The 25069-nt window shown below is 43.2% G+C and overlaps 25 non-coding genes across 25 annotated transcripts; 12 read left to right on the forward strand and 13 right to left on the reverse strand.

Moving 5' to 3' along the window:
- Positions 1-515: 515 nt before the first annotated feature.
- Positions 516-588, forward strand: trnaa-agc (transfer RNA alanine (anticodon AGC)). Its single transcript has one exon. It is a non-coding gene; the product is annotated as a tRNA-Ala (tRNA).
- Positions 589-740: 152 nt separating this feature from the next.
- On the reverse strand, positions 741-814 carry trnai-aau (transfer RNA isoleucine (anticodon AAU)). Its single transcript has one exon. It is a non-coding gene; the product is annotated as a tRNA-Ile (tRNA).
- Positions 815-2071: 1257 nt separating this feature from the next.
- Positions 2072-2144, forward strand: trnaa-agc (transfer RNA alanine (anticodon AGC)). The gene has a single exon. It is a non-coding gene; the product is annotated as a tRNA-Ala (tRNA).
- Positions 2145-2296: 152 nt separating this feature from the next.
- trnai-aau (transfer RNA isoleucine (anticodon AAU)) lies at positions 2297-2370 on the reverse strand. The gene has a single exon. It is a non-coding gene; the product is annotated as a tRNA-Ile (tRNA).
- Positions 2371-3852: 1482 nt separating this feature from the next.
- Positions 3853-3926, reverse strand: trnai-aau (transfer RNA isoleucine (anticodon AAU)). Its single transcript has one exon. It is a non-coding gene; the product is annotated as a tRNA-Ile (tRNA).
- A 1257-nt stretch (positions 3927-5183) lies between these two features.
- On the forward strand, positions 5184-5256 carry trnaa-agc (transfer RNA alanine (anticodon AGC)). The gene has a single exon. It is a non-coding gene; the product is annotated as a tRNA-Ala (tRNA).
- Positions 5257-5408: 152 nt separating this feature from the next.
- Positions 5409-5482, reverse strand: trnai-aau (transfer RNA isoleucine (anticodon AAU)). The gene has a single exon. It is a non-coding gene; the product is annotated as a tRNA-Ile (tRNA).
- A 4369-nt stretch (positions 5483-9851) lies between these two features.
- trnaa-agc (transfer RNA alanine (anticodon AGC)) lies at positions 9852-9924 on the forward strand. The gene has a single exon. It is a non-coding gene; the product is annotated as a tRNA-Ala (tRNA).
- Positions 9925-10076: 152 nt separating this feature from the next.
- On the reverse strand, positions 10077-10150 carry trnai-aau (transfer RNA isoleucine (anticodon AAU)). The gene has a single exon. It is a non-coding gene; the product is annotated as a tRNA-Ile (tRNA).
- A 2390-nt stretch (positions 10151-12540) lies between these two features.
- Positions 12541-12613, forward strand: trnaa-agc (transfer RNA alanine (anticodon AGC)). The gene has a single exon. It is a non-coding gene; the product is annotated as a tRNA-Ala (tRNA).
- Positions 12614-12765: 152 nt separating this feature from the next.
- trnai-aau (transfer RNA isoleucine (anticodon AAU)) lies at positions 12766-12839 on the reverse strand. The gene has a single exon. It is a non-coding gene; the product is annotated as a tRNA-Ile (tRNA).
- Positions 12840-14096: 1257 nt separating this feature from the next.
- On the forward strand, positions 14097-14169 carry trnaa-agc (transfer RNA alanine (anticodon AGC)). The gene has a single exon. It is a non-coding gene; the product is annotated as a tRNA-Ala (tRNA).
- A 152-nt stretch (positions 14170-14321) lies between these two features.
- On the reverse strand, positions 14322-14395 carry trnai-aau (transfer RNA isoleucine (anticodon AAU)). Its single transcript has one exon. It is a non-coding gene; the product is annotated as a tRNA-Ile (tRNA).
- Positions 14396-15652: 1257 nt separating this feature from the next.
- Positions 15653-15725, forward strand: trnaa-agc (transfer RNA alanine (anticodon AGC)). The gene has a single exon. It is a non-coding gene; the product is annotated as a tRNA-Ala (tRNA).
- Positions 15726-15877: 152 nt separating this feature from the next.
- Positions 15878-15951, reverse strand: trnai-aau (transfer RNA isoleucine (anticodon AAU)). Its single transcript has one exon. It is a non-coding gene; the product is annotated as a tRNA-Ile (tRNA).
- A 1257-nt stretch (positions 15952-17208) lies between these two features.
- On the forward strand, positions 17209-17281 carry trnaa-agc (transfer RNA alanine (anticodon AGC)). Its single transcript has one exon. It is a non-coding gene; the product is annotated as a tRNA-Ala (tRNA).
- Positions 17282-17433: 152 nt separating this feature from the next.
- Positions 17434-17507, reverse strand: trnai-aau (transfer RNA isoleucine (anticodon AAU)). The gene has a single exon. It is a non-coding gene; the product is annotated as a tRNA-Ile (tRNA).
- A 1257-nt stretch (positions 17508-18764) lies between these two features.
- trnaa-agc (transfer RNA alanine (anticodon AGC)) lies at positions 18765-18837 on the forward strand. The gene has a single exon. It is a non-coding gene; the product is annotated as a tRNA-Ala (tRNA).
- A 152-nt stretch (positions 18838-18989) lies between these two features.
- On the reverse strand, positions 18990-19063 carry trnai-aau (transfer RNA isoleucine (anticodon AAU)). The gene has a single exon. It is a non-coding gene; the product is annotated as a tRNA-Ile (tRNA).
- A 1421-nt stretch (positions 19064-20484) lies between these two features.
- On the forward strand, positions 20485-20557 carry trnaa-agc (transfer RNA alanine (anticodon AGC)). The gene has a single exon. It is a non-coding gene; the product is annotated as a tRNA-Ala (tRNA).
- A 152-nt stretch (positions 20558-20709) lies between these two features.
- trnai-aau (transfer RNA isoleucine (anticodon AAU)) lies at positions 20710-20783 on the reverse strand. The gene has a single exon. It is a non-coding gene; the product is annotated as a tRNA-Ile (tRNA).
- A 1257-nt stretch (positions 20784-22040) lies between these two features.
- trnaa-agc (transfer RNA alanine (anticodon AGC)) lies at positions 22041-22113 on the forward strand. The gene has a single exon. It is a non-coding gene; the product is annotated as a tRNA-Ala (tRNA).
- Positions 22114-22265: 152 nt separating this feature from the next.
- On the reverse strand, positions 22266-22339 carry trnai-aau (transfer RNA isoleucine (anticodon AAU)). The gene has a single exon. It is a non-coding gene; the product is annotated as a tRNA-Ile (tRNA).
- A 1257-nt stretch (positions 22340-23596) lies between these two features.
- trnaa-agc (transfer RNA alanine (anticodon AGC)) lies at positions 23597-23669 on the forward strand. Its single transcript has one exon. It is a non-coding gene; the product is annotated as a tRNA-Ala (tRNA).
- A 152-nt stretch (positions 23670-23821) lies between these two features.
- trnai-aau (transfer RNA isoleucine (anticodon AAU)) lies at positions 23822-23895 on the reverse strand. Its single transcript has one exon. It is a non-coding gene; the product is annotated as a tRNA-Ile (tRNA).
- Positions 23896-25069: the final 1174 nt, after the last annotated feature.

The following is a 25069-nucleotide window of genomic DNA, read 5'->3' on the forward strand; positions in this document are numbered from 1 at the left end:
AGAAAAGTTACAATAACACCACCTGGACAAAGCAAACAGTTGTCACCAGCCTATAAGCAGCTGCTCTTTATCTCGAAAGGACAGGAGCATGAAGATCGCCTCTTCATATTTTTCCATTTGGGGTTTATCATAGAACCACCCTGGCAAAAAGACCACTTCTGCCGAAACAACAAGCAAGCAATCTAAATCAATCAACAAATGCCTCCGAAGAAAACCTTCCAAAGAGTTACAAGCAGGTAAGTCAACACATGTACCTTAGAGAACCAGCCTTGTGCCTTGGAGAACCACTCATTTTAGAACCACCCTGGCAAAAAGACCACTTCTGCCAAAACAATAAGCAAACAATCAAAATCAATCAACAGATGCCTCAGAAGAAACCTTCCAAAGAGTTACAAGCAGGTAAGTCAACACGTAGGTCGATCGGTTATATCCAAACGGCTAAAGGCACCCACCTCACAGTCATGCCGGCCGCAGAATCCCACGGAAACGGTGTGTGGCCTTACGTTTTATCGAATGGGGAATTAGCTCAAATGGTAGAGCGCTCGCTTAGCATGCGAGAGGTAGCGGGATCGATGCCCGCATTCTCCAAAGTGACGCTCCTCTCTCTCCGTGTGCCTTGGAGAACCTGCCTACTGTTTTTACCACTTGATATTAATAATATTTATACCGCAATACATGACATATGAGCAGCATCAGGTTGAGAAGTGCCACAGTCATGTCACTGCAGAACTCTTGGAAAATGGCCCGTACAGGGCTCGAACCCGTGACCTTGGCGTTATTAGCACCACGCTCGAACCGACTGAGCTAACCGGCCAAGTCACGCTTAGCTAGAACGCTGCGAGGTAGAAGGTAGCCTAAATGGCTCGATTTAAGCTTTGGTATTTCATACTTATCGATGAATGGAATAATACCTACTCTGGATTTTAAACATGGCAGTCAAAAACTCACAATGCACGCTGAATTACTTCAGACATTGACCCCAAGAGAGCAAAAGAAGGTTTGAAGGACAATGATTCAAATTGTTACAAAGAGTGGTCACATTTCCACCATCGGGTCTAAAAGTCTTCTCCAATCCGACTTGTAGACAATTAGACTGAGCAATCAAAGAGCTTCACAATACATATTTCGGAAGTGGGAGAAACAAGCTACAATGCCCATGTAGAAAGAGAAACAATAACTTCCCCTGGTGAAAGCAAACATTTGTTATCATCAGGTCTGAAAGTCCATGCACTAACCAGTTGAGCCCTTAGCTGGAACCCTGTGAGTTTGAAGCTAGCCTAAATGGCTGGATTTAAGATTTGGTATCGTTCGCTTAACGATGAATGGAATAATATCTACTCTGGATTTGAAACATGGCAGTCAAAAACTCACAATGGGTCTGAAAGTCTTCTCCAATCCAACATATAGACAATTAAACTGAGCAATCAAAGAGCCATAGCTTCACAAGACTTAACTCGGAAGTGGGAGAAACAAGCCATGAACCCTGTGCAAAAAACAGTCTAGGTAGTTTTATTACACAGATGGTTTAAATATAATCCATTCAATGTTTTACACAGAAAAGTTACAATAACACCACCTGGACAAAGCAAACAGTTGTCACCAGCCTATAAGCAGCTGCTCTTTATCTCGAAAGGACAGGAGCCATGAAGATCGCCTCTTCATATTTTTCCATTTGGGGTTTATCATAGAACCACCCTGGCAAAAAGACCACTTCTGCCGAAACAACAAGCAAGCAATCTAAATCAATCAACAAATGCCTCCGAAGAAAACCTTCCAAAGAGTTACAAGCAGGTAAGTCAACACATGTACCTTAGAGAACCAGCCTTGTGCCTTGGAGAACCACTCATTTTAGAACCACCCTGGCAAAAAGACCACTTCTGCCAAAACAATAAGCAAACAATCTAAATCAATCAACAGATGCCTCAGAAGAAAACCTTCCAAAGAGTTACAAGCAGGTAAGTCAACACGTAGGTCGATCGGTTATATCCAAACGGCTAAAGGCACCCACCTCACAGTCATGCCGGCCGCAGAATCCCACGGAAACGGTGTGTGGCCTTACGTTTTATCGAATGGGGAATTAGCTCAAATGGTAGAGCGCTCGCTTAGCATGCGAGAGGTAGCGGGATCGATGCCCGCATTCTCCAAAGTGACGCTCCTCTCTCTCCGTGTGCCTTGGAGAACCTGCCTACTGTTTTTACCACTTGATATTAATAATATTTATACCGCAATACATGACATATGAGCAGCATCAGGTTGAGAAGTGCCACAGTCATGTCACTGCAGAACTCATGGAAAATGGCCCGTACGGGGCTCGAACCCGTGACCTTGGCGTTATTAGCACCACGCTCGAACCAACTGAGCTAACCGGCCAAGTCACGCTTAGCTAGAACGCTGCGAGGTAGAAGGTAGCCTAAATGGCTCGATTTAAGCTTTGGTATTTCATACTTATCGATGAATGGAATAATACCTACTCTGGATTTTAAACATGGCAGTCAAAAACTCACAATGCACGCTGAATTACTTCAGACATTGACCCCAAGAGAGCAAAAGAAGGTTTGAAGGACAATGATTCAAATTGTTACAAAGAGTGGTCACATTTCCACCATCGGGTCTAAAAGTCTTCTCCAATCCGACTTGTAGACAATTAGACTGAGCAATCAAAGAGCTTCACAATACATATTTCGGAAGTGGGAGAAACAAGCTACAATGCCCATGTAGAAAGAGAAACAATAACTTCCCCTGGTGAAAGCAAACATTTGTTATCATCAGGTCTGAAAGTCCATGCACTAACCAGTTGAGCCCTTAGCTGGAACCCTGTGAGTTTGAAGCTAGCCTAAATGGCTGGATTTAAGATTTGGTATCGTTCGCTTAACGATGAATGGAATAATATCTACTCTGGATTTGAAACATGGCAGTCAAAAACTCACAATGGGTCTGAAAGTCTTCTCCAATCCAACATGTAGACAATTAAACTGAGCAATCAAAGAGCCATAGCTTCACAAGACTTAACTCGGAAGTGGGAGAAACAAGCCATGAACCCTGTGCAAAAAACAGTCTAGGTAGTTTTATTACACAGATGGTTTAAATATAATCCATTCAATGTTTTACACAGAAAAGTTACAATAACACCACCTGGACAAAGCAAACAGTTGTCACCAGCCTATAAGCAGCTGCTCTTTATCTCGAAAGGACAGGAGCCATGAAGATCGCCTCTTCATATTTTTCCATTTGGGGTTTATCATAGAACCACCCTGGCAAAAAGACCACTTCTGCCGAAACAACAAGCAAGCAATCTAAATCAATCAACAAATGCCTCCGAAGAAAACCTTCCAAAGAGTTACAAGCAGGTAAGTCAACACATGTACCTTAGAGAACCAGCCTTGTGCCTTGGAGAACCACTAATTTTAGAACCACCCTGGCAAAAAGACCACTTCTGCCAAAACAATAAGCAAACAATCTAAATCACTCAACAGATGCCTCAGAAGAAAACCTTCCAAAGAGTTACAAGCAGGTAAGTCAACACGTAGGTCGATCGGTTATATCCAAACGGCTAAAGGCACCCACCTCACAGTCATGCCGGCCGCAGAATCCCACGGAAACGGTGTGTGGCCTTACGTTTTATCGAATGGGGAATTAGCTCAAATGGTAGAGCGCTCGCTTAGCATGCGAGCGGTAGCGGGATCGATGCCCACATTCTCCAAAGCGACGCTCCTCTCTCTCCGTGTGCCTTGGAGAACCCGCCTACTGTTTTTACCACTTGATATTAATAATATTTATACCGCAATACATGACATATGAGCAGCATCAGGTTGAGAAGTGCCACAGTCATGTCACTGCAGAACTCTTGGAAAATGGCCCGTACGGGGCTCGAACCCGCGACCTTGGCGTTATTAGCACCACGCTCTAACCAGCTGAGCTAACCGGCCAAGTCATGCTTAGCTAGAACGCTGCGAGGTAGAAGGTAGCCTAAATGGCTCGATTTAAGCTTTGGTTTTTCATACTTATCGATGAATGGAATAATACCTACTCTGGATTTTAAACATGGCAGTCAAAAACTCACAATGCACGCTGAATTACTTCAGACATTGACCCCAAGAGAGCAAAAGAAGGTTTGAAGGACAATGATTCAAATTGTTACAAAGAGTGGTCACATTTCCACCATCGGGTCTAAAAGTCTTCTCCAATCCGACTTGTAGACAATTAGACTGAGCAATCAAAGAGCTTCACAATACATATTTCGGAAGTGGGAGAAACAAGCTACAATGCCCATGTAGAAAGAGAAACAATAACTTCCCCTGGTGAAAGCAAACATTTGTTATCATCAGGTCTGAAAGTCCATGCACTAACCAGTTGAGCCCTTAGCTGGAACCCTGTGAGTTTGAAGCTAGCCTAAATGGCTGGATTTAAGATTTGGTATCGTTCGCTTAACGATGAATGGAATAATATCTACTCTGGATTTGAAACATGGCAGTCAAAAACTCACAATGGGTCTGAAAGTCTTCTCCAATCCAACATGTAGACAATTAAACTGAGCAATCAAAGAGCCATAGCTTCACAAGACTTAACTCGGAAGTGGGAGAAACAAGCCATGAACCCTGTGCAAAAAACAGTCTAGGTAGTTTTATTACACAGATGGTTTAAATATAATCCATTCAATGTTTTACACAGAAAAGTTACAATAACACCACCTGGACAAAGCAAACAGTTGTCACCAGCCTATAAGCAGCTGCTCTTTATCTCGAAAGGACAGGAGCCATGAAGATCGCCTCTTCATATTTTTCCATTTGGGGTTTATCATAGAACCACCCTGGCAAAAAGACCACTTCTGCCGAAACAACAAGCAAGCAATCTAAATCAATCAACAAATGCCTCCGAAGAAATCCTTCCAAAGAGTTACAAGCAGGTAAGTCAACACATGTACCTTGGAGAACCAGCCTTGTGCCTTGGAGAACCACTCATTTTAGAACCACCCTGACAAAAAGACCACTTCTGCCAAAACAATAAGCAAACAATCTAAATCAATCAACAGATGCCTCAGAAGAAAACCTTCCAAAGAGTTACAAGCAGGTAAGTCAACACGTAGGTCGATCGGTTATATCCAAACGGCTAAAGGCACCCACCTCACAGTCATGCCGGCCGCAGAATCCCACGGAAACGGTGTGTGGCCTTACGTTTTATCGAATGGGGAATTAGCTCAAATGGTAGAGCGCTCGCTTAGCATGCGAGAGGTAGCGGGATCGATGCCCGCATTCTCCAAAGTGACGCTCCTCTCTCTCCGTGTGCCTTGGAGAACCTGCCTACTGTTTTTACCACTTGATATTAATAATATTTATACCGCAATACATGACATATGAGCAGCATCAGGTTGAGAAGTGCCACAGTCATGTCACTGCAGAACTCTTGGAAAATGGCCCGTACGGGGCTCGAACCCGCGACCTTGGCGTTATTAGCACCACGCTCTAACCAGCTGAGCTAACCGGCCAAGTCACGCTTAGCTAGAACGCTGCGAGGTAGAAGGTAGCCTAAATGGCTCGATTTAAGCTTTGGTATTTCATACTTATCGATGAATGGAATAATACCTACTCTGGATTTTAAACATGGCAGTCAAAAACTCACAATGCACGCTGAATTACTTCAGACATTGACCCCAAGAGAGCAAAAGAAGGTTTGAAGGACAATGATTCAAATTGTTACAAAGAGTGGTCACATTTCCACCATCGGGTCTAAAAGTCTTCTCCAATCCGACTTGTAGACAATTAGACTGAGCAATCAAAGAGCTTCACAATACATATTTCGGAAGTGGGAGAAACAAGCTACAATGCCCATGTAGAAAGAGAAACAATAACTTCCCCTGGTGAAAGCAAACATTTGTTATCATCAGGTCTGAAAGTCCATGCACTAACCAGTTGAGCCCTTAGCTGGAACCCTGTGAGTTTGAAGCTAGCCTAAATGGCTGGATTTAAGATTTGGGATCGTTCGCTTAACGATGAATGGAATAATATCTACTCTGGATTTGAAACATGGCAGTCAAAAACTCACAATGGGTCTGAAAGTCTTCTCCAATCCAACATATAGACAATTAAACTGAGCAATCAAAGAGCCATAGCTTCACAAGACTTAACTCGGAAGTGGGAGAAACAAGCCATGAACCCTGTGCAAAAAACAGTCTAGGTAGTTTTATTACACAGATGGTTTAAATATAATCCATTCAATGTTTTACACAGAAAAGTTACAATAACACCACCTGGACAAAGCAAACAGTTGTCACCAGCCTATAAGCAGCTGCTCTTTATCTCGAAAGGACAGGAGCCATGAAGATCGCCTCTTCATATTTTTCCATTTGGGGTTTATCATAGAACCACCCTGGCAAAAAGACCACTTCTGCCGAAACAACAAGCAAGCAATCTAAATCAATCAACAAATGCCTCCGAAGAAATCCTTCCAAAGAGTTACAAGCAGGTAAGTCAACACATGTACCTTGGAGAACCAGCCTTGTGCCTTGGAGAACCACTCATTTTAGAACCACCCTGACAAAAAGACCACTTCTGCCAAAACAATAAGCAAACAATCTAAATCAATCAACAGATGCCTCAGAAGAAAACCTTCCAAAGAGTTACAAGCAGGTAAGTCAACACGTAGGTCGATCGGTTATACCCAAACGGCTAAAGGCACCCACCTCACAGTCATGCCGGCCGCAGAATCCCACGGAAACGGTGTGTGGCCTTACGTTTTATCGAATGGGGAATTAGCTCAAATACTAGAGCGCTCGCTTAGCATGCGAGAGGTAGCGGGATCGATGCCCGCATTCTCCAAAGTGACGCTCCTCTCTCTCCGTGTGCCTTGGAGAACCTGCCTACTGTTTTTACCACTTGATATTAATAATATTTATACCGCAATACATGACATATGAGCAGCATCAGGTTGAGAAGTGCCACAGTCATGTCACTGCAGAACTCTTGGAAAATGGCCCGTACGGGGCTCAAACCCGCGAACTTAGCGTTATTAGCACCACGCTCTAAACAGCTGAGCTAACCGGCCAAGTCACGCTTAGCTAGAATGCTGCGAGGTAGAAGGTAGCCTAAATGGCTCGATTTAAGCTTTGGTATTTCATACTTATCGATGAATGGAATAATACCTACTCTGGATTTTAAACATGGCAGTCAAAAACTCACAATGCACGCTGAATTACTTCAGACATTGGCCCCAAGAGAGCAAAAGAAGGTTTGAAGGACAATGATTCAAATTGTTACAAAGAGTGGTCACATTTCCACCATCGGGTCTAAAAGTCTTCTCCAATCCGACTTGTAGACAATTAGACTGAGCAATCAAAGAGCTTCACAATACATATTTCGGAAGTGGGAGAAACAAGCTACAATGCCCATGTAGAAAGAGAAACAATAACTTCCCCTGGTGAAAGCAAACATTTGTTATCATCAGGTCTGAAAGTCCATGCACTAACCAGTTGAGCCCTTAGCTGGAACCCTGTGAGTTTGAAGCTAGCCTAAATGGCTGGATTTAAGATTTGGTATCGTTCGCTTAACGATGAATGGAATAATATCTACTCTGGATTTGAAACATGGCAGTCAAAAACTCACAATGGGTCTGAAAGTCTTCTCCAATCCAACATGTAGACAATTAAACTGAGCAATCAAAGAGCCATAGCTTCACAAGACTTAACTCGGAAGTGGGAGAAACAAGCCATGAACCCTGTGCAAAAAACAGTCTAGGTAGTTTTATTACACAGATGGTTTAAATATAATCCATTCAATGTTTTACACAGAAAAGTTACAATAACACCACCTGGACAAAGCAAACAGTTGTCACCAGCCTATAAGCAGCTGCTCTTTATCTCGAAAGGACAGGAGCCATGAAGATCGCCTCTTCATATTTTTCCATTTGGGGTTTATCATAGAACCACCCTGGCAAAAAGACCACTTCTGCCGAAACAACAAGCAAGCAATCTAAATCAATCAACAAATGCCTCCGAAGAAATCCTTCCAAAGAGTTACAAGCAGGTAAGTCAACACATGTACCTTGGAGAACCAGCCTTGTGCCTTGGAGAACCACTCATTTTAGAACCACCCTGACAAAAAGACCACTTCTGCCAAAACAATAAGCAAACAATCTAAATCAATCAACAGATGCCTCAGAAGAAAACCTTCCAAAGAGTTACAAGCAGGTAAGTCAACACGTAGGTCGATCGGTTATACCCAAACGGCTAAAGGCACCCACCTCACAGTCATGCCGGCCGCAGAATCCCACGGAAACGGTGTGTGGCCTTACGTTTTATCGAATGGGGAATTAGCTCAAATACTAGAGCGCTCGCTTAGCATGCGAGAGGTAGCGGGATCGATGCCCGCATTCTCCAAAGTGACGCTCCTCTCTCTCCGTGTGCCTTGGAGAACCTGCCTACTGTTTTTACCACTTGATATTAATAATATTTATACCGCAATACATGACATATGAGCAGCATCAGGTTGAGAAGTGCCACAGTCATGTCACTGCAGAACTCTTGGAAAATGGCCCGTACGGGGCTCAAACCCGCGAACTTAGCGTTATTAGCACCACGCTCTAAACAGCTGAGCTAACCGGCCAAGTCACGCTTAGCTAGAATGCTGCGAGGTAGAAGGTAGCCTAAATGGCTCGATTTAAGCTTTGGTATTTCATACTTATCGATGAATGGAATAATACCTACTCTGGATTTTAAACATGGCAGTCAAAAACTCACAATGCACGCTGAATTACTTCAGACATTGGCCCCAAGAGAGCAAAAGAAGGTTTGAAGGACAATGATTCAAATTGTTACAAAGAGTGGTCACATTTCCACCATCGGGTCTAAAAGTCTTCTCCAATCCGACTTGTAGACAATTAGACTGAGCAATCAAAGAGCTTCACAATACATATTTCGGAAGTGGGAGAAACAAGCTACAATGCCCATGTAGAAAGAGAAACAATAACTTCCCCTGGTGAAAGCAAACATTTGTTATCATCAGGTCTGAAAGTCCATGCACTAACCAGTTGAGCCCTTAGCTGGAACCCTGTGAGTTTGAAGCTAGCCTAAATGGCTGGATTTAAGATTTGGTATCGTTCGCTTAACGATGAATGGAATAATATCTACTCTGGATTTGAAACATGGCAGTCAAAAACTCACAATGGGTCTGAAAGTCTTCTCCAATCCAACATGTAGACAATTAAACTGAGCAATCAAAGAGCCATAGCTTCACAAGACTTAACTCGGAAGTGGGAGAAACAAGCCATGAACCCTGTGCAAAAAACAGTCTAGGTAGTTTTATTACACAGATGGTTTAAATATAATCCATTCAATGTTTTACACAGAAAAGGTACAATAACACCACCTGGACAAAGCAAACAGTTGTCACCAGCCTATAAGCAGCTGCTCTTTATCTCGAAAGGACAGGAGCCATGAAGATCGCCTCTTCATATTTTTCCATTTGGGGTTTATCATAGAACCACCCTGGCAAAAAGACCACTTCTGCCGAAACAACAAGCAAGCAATCTAAATCAATCAACAAATGCCTCCGAAGAAAACCTTCCAAAGAGTTACAAGCAGGTAAGTCAACACATGTACCTTAGAGAACCAGCCTTGTGCCTTGGAGAACCACTAATTTTAGAACCACCCTGGCAAAAAGACCACTTCTGCCAAAACAATAAGCAAACAATCTAAATCAATCAACAGATGCCTCAGAAGAAAACCTTCCAAAGAGTTACAAGCAGGTAAGTCAACACGTAGGTCGATCGGTTATATCCAAACGGCTAAAGACACCCACCTCACAGTCATGCCGGCCGCAGAATCCCACGGAAACGGTGTGTGGCCTTACGTTTTATCGAATGGGGAATTAGCTCAAATGGTAGAGCGCTCGCTTAGCATGCGAGAGGTAGCGGGATCGATGCCCGCATTCTCCAAAGTGAAGCTCCTCTCTCTCCGTGTGCCTTGGAGAACCTGCCTACTGTTTTTACCACTTGATATTAATAATATTTATACCGCAATACATGACATATGAGCAGCATCAGGTTGAGAAGTGCCACAGTCATGTCACTGCAGAGCTCTTGGAAAATGGCCCGTACGGGGCTCGAACCCGCGACCTTGGCGTTATTAGCACCACGCTCTAACCAGCTGAGCTAACCGGCCAAGTCACGCTTAGCTAGCACGCTGTGAGGTAGAAGGTAGCCTAAATGGCTCGATTTAAGCTTTGGTATTTCATACTTATCGATGAATGGAATAATATCTACTCTGGATTTGAAACATGGCAGTCAAAAACTCACAATGGGTCTGAAAGTCTTCTCCAATCCAACATATAGACAATTAAACTGAGCAATCAAAGAGCCATAGCTTCACAAGACTTAACTCGGAAGTGGGAGAAACAAGCCATGAACCCTGTGCAAAAAACAGTCTAGGTAGTTTTATTACACAGATGGTTTAAATATAATCCATTCAATGTTTTACACAGAAAAGTTACAATAACACCACCTGGACAAAGCAAACAGTTGTCACCAGCCTATAAGCAGCTGCTCTTTATCTCGAAAGGACAGGAGCCATGAAGATCGCCTCTTCATATTTTTCCATTTGGGGTTTATCATAGAACCACCCTGGCAAAAAGACCACTTCTGCCGAAACAACAAGCAAGCAATCTAAATCAATCAACAAATGCCTCCGAAGAAATCCTTCCAAAGAGTTACAAGCAGGTAAGTCAACACATGTACCTTGGAGAACCAGCCTTGTGCCTTGGAGAACCACTCATTTTAGAACCACCCTGACAAAAAGACCACTTCTGCCAAAACAATAAGCAAACAATCTAAATCAATCAACAGATGCCTCAGAAGAAAACCTTCCAAAGAGTTACAAGCAGGTAAGTCAACACGTAGGTCGATCGGTTATATCCAAACGGCTAAAGGCACCCACCTCACAGTCATGCCGGCCGCAGAATCCCACGGAAACGGTGTGTGGCCTTACGTTTTATCGAATGGGGAATTAGCTCAAATACTAGAGCGCTCGCTTAGCATGCGAGAGGTAGCGGGATCGATGCCCGCATTCTCCAAAGTGACGCTCCTCTCTCTCCGTGTGCCTTGGAGAACCTGCCTACTGTTTTTACCACTTGATATTAATAATATTTATACCGCAATACATGACATATGAGCAGCATCAGGTTGAGAAGTGCCACAGTCATGTCACTGCAGAACTCTTGGAAAATGGCCCGTACGGGGCTCAAACCCGCGAACTTAGCGTTATTAGCACCACGCTCTAAACAGCTGAGCTAACCGGCCAAGTCACGCTTAGCTAGAACGCTGCGAGGTAGAAGGTAGCCTAAATGGCTCGATTTAAGCTTTGGTATTTCATACTTATCGATGAATGGAATAATACCTACTCTGGATTTTAAACATGGCAGTCAAAAACTCACAATGCACGCTGAATTACTTCAGACATTGGCCCCAAGAGAGCAAAAGAAGGTTTGAAGGACAATGATTCAAATTGTTACAAAGAGTGGTCACATTTCCACCATCGGGTCTAAAAGTCTTCTCCAATCCGACTTGTAGACAATTAGACTGAGCAATCAAAGAGCTTCACAATACATATTTCGGAAGTGGGAGAAACAAGCTACAATGCCCATGTAGAAAGAGAAACAATAACTTCCCCTGGTGAAAGCAAACATTTGTTATCATCAGGTCTGAAAGTCCATGCACTAACCAGTTGAGCCCTTAGCTGGAACCCTGTGAGTTTGAAGCTAGCCTAAATGGCTGGATTTAAGATTTGGTATCGTTCGCTTAACGATGAATGGAATAATATCTACTCTGGATTTGAAACATGGCAGTCAAAAACTCACAATGGGTCTGAAAGTCTTCTCCAATCCAACATATAGACAATTAAACTGAGCAATCAAAGAGCCATAGCTTCACAAGACTTAACTCGGAAGTGGGAGAAACAAGCCATGAACCCTGTGCAAAAAACAGTCTAGGTAGTTTTATTACACAGATGGTTTAAATATAATCCATTCAATGTTTTACACAGAAAAGTTACAATAACACCACCTGGACAAAGCAAACAGTTGTCACCAGCCTATAAGCAGCTGCTCTTTATCTCGAAAGGACAGGAGCCATGAAGATCGCCTCTTCATATTTTTCCATTTGGGGTTTATCATAGAACCACCCTGGCAAAAAGACCACTTCTGCCGAAACAACAAGCAAGCAATCTAAATCAATCAACAAATGCCTCCGAAGAAATCCTTCCAAAGAGTTACAAGCAGGTAAGTCAACACATGTACCTTGGAGAACCAGCCTTGTGCCTTGGAGAACCACTCATTTTAGAACCACCCTGACAAAAAGACCACTTCTGCCAAAACAATAAGCAAACAATCTAAATCAATCAACAGATGCCTCAGAAGAAAACCTTCCAAAGAGTTACAAGCAGGTAAGTCAACACGTAGGTCGATCGGTTATATCCAAACGGCTAAAGGCACCCACCTCACAGTCATGCCGGCCGCAGAATCCCACGGAAACGGTGTGTGGCCTTACGTTTTATCGAATGGGGAATTAGCTCAAATGGTAGAGCGCTCGCTTAGCATGCGAGAGGTAGCGGGATCGATGCCCGCATTCTCCAAAGTGACGCTCCTCTCTCTCCGTGTGCCTTGGAGAACCTGCCTACTGTTTTTACCACTTGATATTAATAATATTTATACCGCAATACATGACATATGAGCAGCATCAGGTTGAGAAGTGCCACAGTCATGTCACTGCAGAACTCTTGGAAAATGGCCCGTACGGGGCTCAAACCCGCGAACTTGGCGTTATTAGCACCACACTCTAAACAGCTGAGCTAACCGGCCAAGTCACGCTTAGCTAGAATGCTGCGAGGTAGAAGGTAGCCTAAATGGCTCGATTTAAGCTTTGGTATTTCATACTTATCGATGAATGGAATAATACCTACTCTGGATTTTAAACATGGCAGTCAAAAACTCACAATGCACGCTGAATTACTTCAGACATTGGCCCCAAGAGAGCAAAAGAAGGTTTGAAGGACAATGATTCAAATTGTTACAAAGAGTGGTCACATTTCCACCATCGGGTCTAAAAGTCTTCTCCAATCCGACTTGTAGACAATTAGACTGAGCAATCAAAGAGCTTCACAATACATATTTCGGAAGTGGGAGAAACAAGCTACAATGCCCATGTAGAAAGAGAAACAATAACTTCCCCTGGTGAAAGCAAACATTTGTTATCATCAGGTCTGAAAGTCCATGCACTAACCAGTTGAGCCCTTAGCTGGAACCCTGTGAGTTTGAAGCTAGCCTAAATGGCTGGATTTAAGATTTGGTATCGTTCGCTTAACGATGAATGGAATAATATCTACTCTGGATTTGAAACATGGCAGTCAAAAACTCACAATGGGTCTGAAAGTCTTCTCCAATCCAACATGTAGACAATTAAACTGAGCAATCAAAGAGCCATAGCTTCACAAGACTTAACTCGGAAGTGGGAGAAACAAGCCATGAACCCTGTGCAAAAAACAGTCTAGGTAGTTTTATTACACAGATGGTTTAAATATAATCCATTCAATGTTTTACACAGAAAAGTTACAATAACACCACCTGGACAAAGCAAACAGTTGTCACCAGCCTATAAGCAGCTGCTCTTTATCTCGAAAGGACAGGAGCCATGAAGATCGCCTCTTCATATTTTTCCATTTGGGGTTTATCATAGAACCACCCTGGCAAAAAGACCACTTCTGCCGAAACAACAAGCAAGCAATCTAAATCAATCAACAAATGCCTCCGAAGAAAACCTTCCAAAGAGTTACAAGCAGGTAAGTCAACACATGTACCTTAGAGAACCAGCCTTGTGCCTTGGAGAACCACTAATTTTAGAACCACCCTGGCAAAAAGACCACTTCTGCCAAAACAATAAGCAAACAATCTAAATCAATCAACAGATGCCTCAGAAGAAAACCTTCCAAAGAGTTACAAGCAGGTAAGTCAACACGTAGGTCGATCGGTTATATCCAAACGGCTAAAGGCACCCACCTCACAGTCATGCCGGCCGCAGAATCCCACGGAAACGGTGTGTGGCCTTACGTTTTATCGAATGGGGAATTAGCTCAAATGGTAGAGCGCTCGCTTAGCATGCGAGAGGTAGCGGGATCGATGCCCGCATTCTCCAAAGTGACGCTCCTCTCTCTCCGTGTGCCTTGGAGAACCTGCCTACTGTTTTTACCACTTGATATTAATAATATTTATACCGCAATACATGACATATGAGCAGCATCAGGTTGAGAAGTGCCACAGTCATGTCACTGCAGAACTCTTGGAAAATGGCCCGTACGGGGCTCGAACCCGCGACCTTGGCGTTATTAGCACCATGCTCTAAACAGCTAAGCTAACCGGACAAGTCATGCTTAGCTAGCACGCTGTGAGGTAGAAGGTAGCCTAAATGGCTCGATTTAAGCTTTGGTATTTCATACTTATCGATGAATGGAATAATACCTACTCTGGATTTTAAACATGGCAGTCAAAAACTCACAATGCACGCTGAATTACTTCAGACATTGACCCCAAGAGAGCAAAAGAAGGTTTGAAGGACAATGATTCAAATTGTTACAAAGAGTGGTCACATTTCCACCATCGGGTCTAAAAGTCTTCTCCAATCCGACTTGTAGACAATTAGACTGAGCAATCAAAGAGCTTCACAATACATATTTCGGAAGTGGGAGAAACAAGCTACAATGCCCATGTAGAAAGAGAAACAATAACTTCCCCTGGTGAAAGCAAACATTTGTTATCATCAGGTCTGAAAGTCCATGCACTAACCAGTTGAGCCCTTAGCTGGAACCCTGTGAGTTTGAAGCTAGCCTAAATGGCTGGATTTAAGATTTGGTATCGTTCGCTTAACGATGAATGGAATAATATCTACTCTGGATTTGAAACATGGCAGTCAAAAACTCACAATGGGTCTGAAAGTCTTCTCCAATCCAACATGTAGACAATTAAACTGAGCAATCAAAGAGCCATAGCTTCACAAGACTTAACTCGGAAGTGGGAGAAACAAGCCATGAACCCTGTGCAAAAAACAGTCTAGGTAGTTTTATTACACAGATGGTTTAAATATAATCCATTCAATGTTTTACACAGAAAAGTTACAATAACACCACCTGGACAAAGCAAACAGTTGTCACCAGCCTATAAGCAGCTGCTCTTTATCTCGAAAGGACAGGAGCCATGAAGATCGCCTCTTCATATTTTTCCATTTGGGGTTTATCATAGAACCACCCTGGCAAAAAGACCACTTCTGCCGAAACAACAAGCAAGCAATCTAAATCAATCAACAAATGCCTCCGAAGAAAACCTTCCAAAGAGTTACAAGCAGGTAAGTCAACACATGTACCTTAGAGAACCAGCCTTGTGCCTTGGAGAACCACTCATTTTAGAACCACCCTGGCAAAAAGACCACTTCTGCCAAAACAATAAGCAAACAATCTAAATCAATCAACAGATGCCTCAGAAGAAAACCTTCCAAAGAGTTACAAGCAGGTAAGTCAACACGTAGGTCGATCGGTTATATCCAAACGGCTAAAGGCACCCACCTCACAGTCATGCCGGCCGCAGAATCCCACGGAAACGGTGTGTGGCCTTACGTTTTATCGAATGGGGAATTAGCTCAAATGGTAGAGCGCTCGCTTAGCATGCGAGAGGTAGCGGGATCGATGCCCGCATTCTCCAAAGTGACGCTCCTCTCTCTCCGTGTGCCTTGGAGAACCTGCCTACTGTTTTTACCACTTGATATTAATAATATTTATACCGCAATACATGACATATGAGCAGCATCAGGTTGAGAAGTGCCACAGTCATGTCACTGCAGAACTCTTGGAAAATGGCCCGTACGGGGCTCGAACCCGCGACCTTGGCGTTATTAGCACCACGCTCTAACCAGCTGAGCTAACCGGCCAAGTCACGCTTAGCTAGAACGCTGCGAGGTAGAAGGTAGCCTAAATGGCTCGATTTAAGCTTTGGTATTTCATACTTATCGATGAATGGAATAATACCTACTCTGGATTTTAAACATGGCAGTCAAAAACTCACAATGCACGCTGAATTACTTCAGACATTGACCCCAAGAGAGCAAAAGAAGGTTTGAAGGACAATGATTCAAATTGTTACAAAGAGTGGTCACATTTCCACCATCGGGTCTAAAAGTCTTCTCCAATCCGACTTGTAGACAATTAGACTGAGCAATCAAAGAGCTTCACAATACATATTTCGGAAGTGGGAGAAACAAGCTACAATGCCCATGTAGAAAGAGAAACAATAACTTCCCCTGGTGAAAGCAAACATTTGTTATCATCAGGTCTGAAAGTCCATGCACTAACCAGTTGAGCCCTTAGCTGGAACCCTGTGAGTTTGAAGCTAGCCTAAATGGCTGGATTTAAGATTTGGTATCGTTCGCTTAACGATGAATGGAATAATATCTACTCTGGATTTGAAACATGGCAGTCAAAAACTCACAATGGGTCTGAAAGTCTTCTCCAATCCAACATGTAGACAATTAAACTGAGCAATCAAAGAGCCATAGCTTCACAAGACTTAACTCGGAAGTGGGAGAAACAAGCCATGAACCCTGTGCAAAAAACAGTCTAGGTAGTTTTATTACACAGATGGTTTAAATATAATCCATTCAATGTTTTACACAGAAAAGTTACAATAACACCACCTGGACAAAGCAAACAGTTGTCACCAGCCTATAAGCAGCTGCTCTTTATCTCGAAAGGACAGGAGCCATGAAGATCGCCTCTTCATATTTTTCCATTTGGGGTTTATCATAGAACCACCCTGGCAAAAAGACCACTTCTGCCGAAACAACAAGCAAGCAATCTAAATCACTCAACAAATGCCTCCGAAGAAAACCTTCCAAAGAGTTACAAGCAGGTAAGTCAACACATGTACCTTAGAGAACCAGCCTTGTGCCTTGGAGAACCACTCATTTTAGAACCATCCTGGCAAAAAGACCACTTCTGCCAAAACAATAAGCAAACAATCTAAATCAATCAACAGATGCCTCCCAAGAAAACCTTCCAAAGAGTTACAAGCAGGTAAGTCAACACGTAGGTCGATCGGTTATATCCAAACGGCTAAAGGCACCCACCTCACAGTCATGCCGGCCGCAGAATCCCACGGAAACGGTGTGTGGCCTTACGTTTTATCGAATGGGGAATTAGCTCAAATGGTAGAGCGCTCGCTTAGCATGCGAGAGGTAGCGGGATCGATGCCCGCATTCTCCAAAGTGACGCTCCTCTCTCTCCGTGTGCCTTGGAGAACCTGCCTACTGTTTTTACCACTTGATATTAATAATATTTATACCGCAATACATGACATATGAGCAGCATCAGGTTGAGAAGTGCCACAGTCATGTCACTGCAGAACTCTTGGAAAATGGCCCGTACGGGGCTCGAACCCGCGACCTTGGCGTTATTAGCACCACGCTCTAACCAGCTGAGCTAACCGGCCAAGTCACGCTTAGCTAGCACGCTGTGAGGTAGAAGGTAGCCTAAATGGCTCGATTTAAGCTTTGGTATTTCATACTTATCGATGAATGGAATAATACCTACTCTGGATTTTAAACATGGCAGTCAAAAACTCACAATGCACGCTGAATTACTTCAGACATTGACCCCAAGAGAGCAAAAGAAGGTTTGAAGGACAATGATTCAAATTGTTACAAAGAGTGGTCACATTTCCACCATCGGGTCTAAAAGTCTTCTCCAATCCGACTTGTAGACAATTAGACTGAGCAATCAAAGAGCTTCACAATACATATTTCGGAAGTGGGAGAAACAAGCTACAATGCCCATGTAGAAAGAGAAACAATAACTTCCCCTGGTGAAAGCAAACATTTGTTATCATCAGGTCTGAAAGTCCATGCACTAACCAGTTGAGCCCTTAGCTGGAACCCTGTGAGTTTGAAGCTAGCCTAAATGGCTGGATTTAAGATTTGGTATCGTTCGCTTAACGATGAATGGAATAATATCTACTCTGGATTTGAAACATGGCAGTCAAAAACTCACAATGGGTCTGAAAGTCTTCTCCAATCCAACATGTAGACAATTAAACTGAGCAATCAAAGAGCCATAGCTTCACAAGACTTAACTCGGAAGTGGGAGAAACAAGCCATGAACCCTGTGCAAAAAACAGTCTAGGTAGTTTTATTACACAGATGGTTTAAATATAATCCATTCAATGTTTTACACAGAAAAGTTACAATAACACCACCTGGACAAAGCAAACAGTTGTCACCAGCCTATAAGCAGCTGCTCTTTATCTCGAAAGGACAGGAGCCATGAAGATCGCCTCTTCATATTTTTCCATTTGGGGTTTATCATAGAACCACCCTGGCAAAAAGACCACTTCTGCCGAAACAACAAGCAAGCAATCTAAATCAATCAACAAATGCCTCCGAAGAAAACCTTCCAAAGAGTTACAAGCAGGTAAGTCAACACATGTACCTTAGAGAACCAGCCTTGTGCCTTGGAGAACCACTCATTTTAGAACCACCCTGGCAAAAAGACCACTTCTGCCAAAACAATAAGCAAACAATCTAAATCACTCAACAGATGCCTCAGAAGAAAACCTTCCAAAGAGTTACAAGCAGGTAAGTCAACACGTAGGTCGATCGGTTATATCCAAACGGCTAAAGGCACCCACCTCACAGTCATGCCGGCCGCAGAATCCCACGGAAACGGTGTGTGGCCTTACGTTTTATCGAATGGGGAATTAGCTCAAATGGTAGAGCGCTCGCTTAGCATGCGAGAGGTAGCGGGATCGATGCCCGCATTCTCCAAAGTGACGCTCCTCTCTCTCCGTGTGCCTTGGAGAACCTGCCTACTGTTTTTACCACTTGATATTAATAATATTTATACCGCAATACATGACATATGAGCAGCATCAGGTTGAGAAGTGCCACAGTCATGTCACTGCAGAACTCTTGGAAAATGGCCCGTACGGGGCTCGAACCCGCGACCTTGGCGTTATTAGCACCATGCTCTAACCAGCTGAGCTAACCGGCCAAGTCACGCTTAGCTAGAACGCTGCGAGGTAGAAGGTAGCCTAAATGGCTCGATTTAAGCTTTGGTTTTTCATACTTATCGATGAATGGAATAATACCTACTCTGGATTTTAAACATGGCAGTCAAAAACTCACAATGCACGCTGAATTACTTCAGACATTGACCCCAAGAGAGCAAAAGAAGGTTTGAAGGACAATGATTCAAATTGTTACAAAGAGTGGTCACATTTCCACCATCGGGTCTAAAAGTCTTCTCCAATCCGACTTGTAGACAATTAGACTGAGCAATCAAAGAGCTTCACAATACATATTTCGGAAGTGGGAGAAACAAGCTACAATGCCCATGTAGAAAGAGAAACAATAACTTCCCCTGGTGAAAGCAAACATTTGTTATCATCAGGTCTGAAAGTCCATGCACTAACCAGTTGAGCCCTTAGCTGGAACCCTGTGAGTTTGAAGCTAGCCTAAATGGCTGGATTTAAGATTTGGTATCGTTCGCTTAACGATGAATGGAATAATATCTACTCTGGATTTGAAACATGGCAGTCAAAAACTCACAATGGGTCTGAAAGTCTTCTCCAATCCAACATGTAGACAATTAAACTGAGCAATCAAAGAGCCATAGCTTCACAAGACTTAACTCGGAAGTGGGAGAAACAAGCCATGAACCCTGTGCAAAAAACAGTCTAGGTAGTTTTATTACACAGATGGTTTAAATATAATCCATTCAATGTTTTACACAGAAAAGTTACAATAACACCACCTGGACAAAGCAAACAGTTGTCACCAGCCTATAAGCAGCTGCTCTTTATCTCGAAAGGACAGGAGCCATGAAGATCGCCTCTTCATGTTTTTCCATTTGGGGTTTATCATAGAACCACCCTGGCAAAAAGACCACATCTGCCGAAACAACAAGCAAGCAATCTAAATCAATCAACAAATGCCTCCGAAGAAAACCTTCCAAAGAGTTACAAGCAGGTAAGTCAACACATGTACCTTAGAGAACCAGCCTTGTGCCTTGGAGAACCACTAATTTTAGAACCACCCTGGCAAAAAGACCACTTCTGCCAAAACAATAAGCAAACAATCTAAATCAATCAACAGATGCCTCCCAAGAAAACCTTCCAAAGAGTTACAAGCAGGTAAGTGAACACATGTACCTTGGAGAACCAGCCTTGTGCCTTGGAGAACCACTCATTTTAGAACCACCCTGACAAAAAGACCACTTCTGCCAAAACAATAAGCAAACAATCTAAATCAATCAACAGATGCCTCAGAAGAAAACCTTCCAAAGAGTTACAAGCAGGTAAGTCAACACGTAGGTCGATCGGTTATATCCAAACGGCTAAAGACACCCACCTCACAGTCATGCCGGCCGCAGAATCCCACGGAAACGGTGTGTGGCCTTACGTTTTATCGAATGGGGAATTAGCTCAAATGGTAGAGCGCTCGCTTAGCATGCGAGAGGTAGCGGGATCGATGCCCGCATTCTCCAAAGTGAAGCTCCTCTCTCTCCGTGTGCCTTGGAGAACCTGCCTACTGTTTTTACCACTTGATATTAATAATATTTATACCGCAATACATGACATATGAGCAGCATCAGGTTGAGAAGTGCCACAGTCATGTCACTGCAGAACTCTTGGAAAATGGCCCGTACGGGGCTCGAACCCGCGACCTTGGCGTTATTAGCACCATGCTCTAACCAGCTGAGCTAACCGGCCAAGTCACGCTTAGCTAGAACGCTGTGAGGTAGAAGGTAGCCTAAATGGCTCGATTTAAGCTTTGGTATTTCATACTTATCGATGAATGGAATAATACCTACTCTGGATTTTAAACATGGCAGTCAAAAACTCACAATGCACGCTGAATTACTTCAGACATTGACCCCAAGAGAGCAAAAGAAGGTTTGAAGGACAATGATTCAAATTGTTACAAAGAGTGGTCACATTTCCACCATCGGGTCTAAAAGTCTTCTCCAATCCGACTTGTAGACAATTAGACTGAGCAATCAAAGAGCTTCACAATACATATTTCGGAAGTGGGAGAAACAAGCTACAATGCCCATGTAGAAAGAGAAACAATAACTTCCCCTGGTGAAAGCAAACATTTGTTATCATCAGGTCTGAAAGTCCATGCACTAACCAGTTGAGCCCTTAGCTGGAACCCTGTGAGTTTGAAGCTAGCCTAAATGGCTGGATTTACGATCTGGTATCGTTCGCTTAACGATGAATGGAATAATATCTACTCTGGATTTGAAACATGGCAGTCAAAAACTCACAATGGGTCTGAAAGTCTTCTCCAATCCAACATGTAGACAATTAAACTGAGCAATCAAAGAGCCATAGCTTCACAAGACTTAACTCGGAAGTGGGAGAAACAAGCCATGAACCCTGTGCAAAAAACAGTCTAGGTAGTTTTATTACACAGATGGTTTAAATATAATCCATTCAATGTTTTACACAGAAAAGTTACAATAACACCACCTGGACAAAGCAAACAGTTGTCACCAGCCTATAAGCAGCTGCTCTTTATCTCGAAAGGACAGGAGCCATGAAGATCGCCTCTTCATATTTTTCCATTTGGGGTTTATCATAGAACCACCCTGGCAAAAAGACCACTTCTGCCGAAACAACAAGCAAGCAATCTAAATCACTCAACAAATGCCTCCGAAGAAAACCTTCCAAAGAGTTACAAGCAGGTAAGTCAACACATGTACCTTAGAGAACCAGCCTTGTGCCTTGGAGAACCACTCATTTTAGAACCACCCTGGCAAAAAGACCACTTCTGCCAAAACAATAAGCAAACAATCTAAATCAATCAACAGATGCCTCCCAAGAAAACCTTCCAAAGAGTTACAAGCAGGTAAGTCAACACGTAGGTCGATCGGTTATATCCAAACGGCTAAAGGCACCCACCTCACAGTCATGCCGGCCGCAGAATCCCACGGAAACGGTGTGTGGCCTTACGTTTTATCGAATGGGGAATTAGCTCAAATGGTAGAGCGCTCGCTTAGCATGCGAGAGGTAGCGGGATCGATGCCCGCATTCTCCAAAGTGACGCTCCTCTCTCTCCGTGTGCCTTGGAGAACCTGCCTACTGTTTTTACCACTTGATATTAATAATATTTATACCGCAATACATGACATATGAGCAGCATCAGGTTGAGAAGTGCCACAGTCATGTCACTGCAGAACTCATGGAAAATGGCCCGTACGGGGCTCGAACCCGTGACCTTGGCGTTATTAGCACCACGCTCGAACCAACTGAGCTAACCGGCCAAGTCACGCTTAGCTAGAACGCTGCGAGGTAGAAGGTAGCCTAAATGGCTCGATTTAAGCTTTGGTATTTCATACTTATCGATGAATGGAATAATACCTACTCTGGATTTTAAACATGGCAGTCAAAAACTCACAATGCACGCTGAATTACTTCAGACATTGACCCCAAGAGAGCAAAAGAAGGTTTGAAGGACAATGATTCAAATTGTTACAAAGAGTGGTCACATTTCCACCATCGGGTCTAAAAGTCTTCTCCAATCCGACTTGTAGACAATTAGACTGAGCAATCAAAGAGCTTCACAATACATATTTCGGAAGTGGGAGAAACAAGCTACAATGCCCATGTAGAAAGAGAAACAATAACTTCCCCTGGTGAAAGCAAACATTTGTTATCATCAGGTCTGAAAGTCCATGCACTAACCAGTTGAGCCCTTAGCTGGAACCCTGTGAGTTTGAAGCTAGCCTAAATGGCTGGATTTAAGATTTGGTATCGTTCGCTTAACGATGAATGGAATAATATCTACTCTGGATTTGAAACATGGCAGTCAAAAACTCACAATGGGTCTGAAAGTCTTCTCCAATCCAACATGTAGACAATTAAACTGAGCAATCAAAGAGCCATAGCTTCACAAGACTTAACTCGGAAGTGGGAGAAACAAGCCATGAACCCTGTGCAAAAAACAGTCTAGGTAGTTTTATTACACAGATGGTTTAAATATAATCCATTCAATGTTTTACACAGAAAAGTTACAATAACACCACCTGGACAAAGCAAACAGTTGTCACCAGCCTATAAGCAGCTGCTCTTTATCTCGAAAGGACAGGAGCCATGAAGATCGCCTCTTCATATTTTTCCATTTGGGGTTTATCATAGAACCACCCTGGCAAAAAGACCACTTCTGCCGAAACAACAAGCAAGCAATCTAAATCAATCAACAAATGCCTCCGAAGAAAACCTTCCAAAGAGTTACAAGCAGGTAAGTCAACACATGTACCTTAGAGAACCAGCCTTGTGCCTTGGAGAACCACTAATTTTAGAACCACCCTGGCAAAAAGACCACTTCTGCCAAAACAATAAGCAAACAATCTAAATCAATCAACAGATGCCTCCCAAGAAAACCTTCCAAAGAGTTACAAGCAGGTAAGTCAACACGTAGGTCGATCGGTTATATCCAAACGGCTAAAGGCACCCACCTCACAGTCATGCCGGCCGCAGAATCCCACGGAAACGGTGTGTGGCCTTACGTTTTATCGAATGGGGAATTAGCTCAAATGGTAGAGCGCTCGCTTAGCATGCGAGAGGTAGCGGGATCGATGCCCGCATTCTCCAAAGTGACGCTCCTCTCTCTCCGTGTGCCTTGGAGAACCTGCCTACTGTTTTTACCACTTGATATTAATAATATTTATACCGCAATACATGACATATGAGCAGCATCAGGTTGAGAAGTGCCACAGTCATGTCACTGCAGAACTCTTGGAAAATGGCCCGTACGGGGCTCGAACCCGCGACCTTGGCGTTATTAGCACCACGCTCTAACCAGCTGAGCTAACCGGCCAAGTCACGCTTAGCTAGAACGCTGCGAGGTAGAAGGTAGCCTAAATGGCTCGATTTAAGCTTTGGTATTTCATACTTATCGATGAATGGAATAATACCTACTCTGGATTTTAAACATGGCAGTCAAAAACTCACAATGCACGCTGAATTACTTCAGACATTGACCCCAAGAGAGCAAAAGAAGGTTTGAAGGACAATGATTCAAATTGTTACAAAGAGTGGTCACATTTCCACCATCGGGTCTAAAAGTCTTCTCCAATCCGACTTGTAGACAATTAGACTGAGCAATCAAAGAGCTTCACAATACATATTTCGGAAGTGGGAGAAACAAGCTACAATGCCCATGTAGAAAGAGAAACAATAACTTCCCCTGGTGAAAGCAAACATTTGTTATCATCAGGTCTGAAAGTCCATGCACTAACCAGTTGAGCCCTTAGCTGGAACCCTGTGAGTTTGAAGCTAGCCTAAATGGCTGGATTTAAGATTTGGTATCGTTCGCTTAACGATGAATGGAATAATATCTACTCTGGATTTGAAACATGGCAGTCAAAAACTCACAATGGGTCTGAAAGTCTTCTCCAATCCAACATGTAGACAATTAAACTGAGCAATCAAAGAGCCATAGCTTCACAAGACTTAACTCGGAAGTGGGAGAAACAAGCCATGAACCCTGTGCAAAAAACAGTCTAGGTAGTTTTATTACACAGATGGTTTAAATATAATCCATTCAATGTTTTACACAGAAAAGTTACAATAACACCACCTGGACAAAGCAAACAGTTGTCACCAGCCTATAAGCAGCTGCTCTTTATCTCGAAAGGACAGGAGCCATGAAGATCGCCTCTTCATATTTTTCCATTTGGGGTTTATCATAGAACCACCCTGGCAAAAAGACCACTTCTGCCGAAACAACAAGCAAGCAATCTAAATCAATCAACAAATGCCTCCGAAGAAAACCTTCCAAAGAGTTACAAGCAGGTAAGTCAACACATGTACCTTAGAGAACCAGCCTTGTGCCTTGGAGAACCACTAATTTTAGAACCACCCTGGCAAAAAGACCACTTCTGCCAAAACAATAAGCAAACAATCTAAATCAATCAACAGATGCCTCAGAAGAAAACCTTCCAAAGAGTTACAAGCAGGTAAGTCAACACGTAGGTCGATCGGTTATATCC

This window comes from Tachysurus vachellii, chromosome 8 (assembly GCF_030014155.1).
Source record: "Tachysurus vachellii isolate PV-2020 chromosome 8, HZAU_Pvac_v1, whole genome shotgun sequence".
In the NCBI taxonomy this organism is placed as follows: domain Eukaryota; kingdom Metazoa; phylum Chordata; class Actinopteri; order Siluriformes; family Bagridae; genus Tachysurus; species Tachysurus vachellii.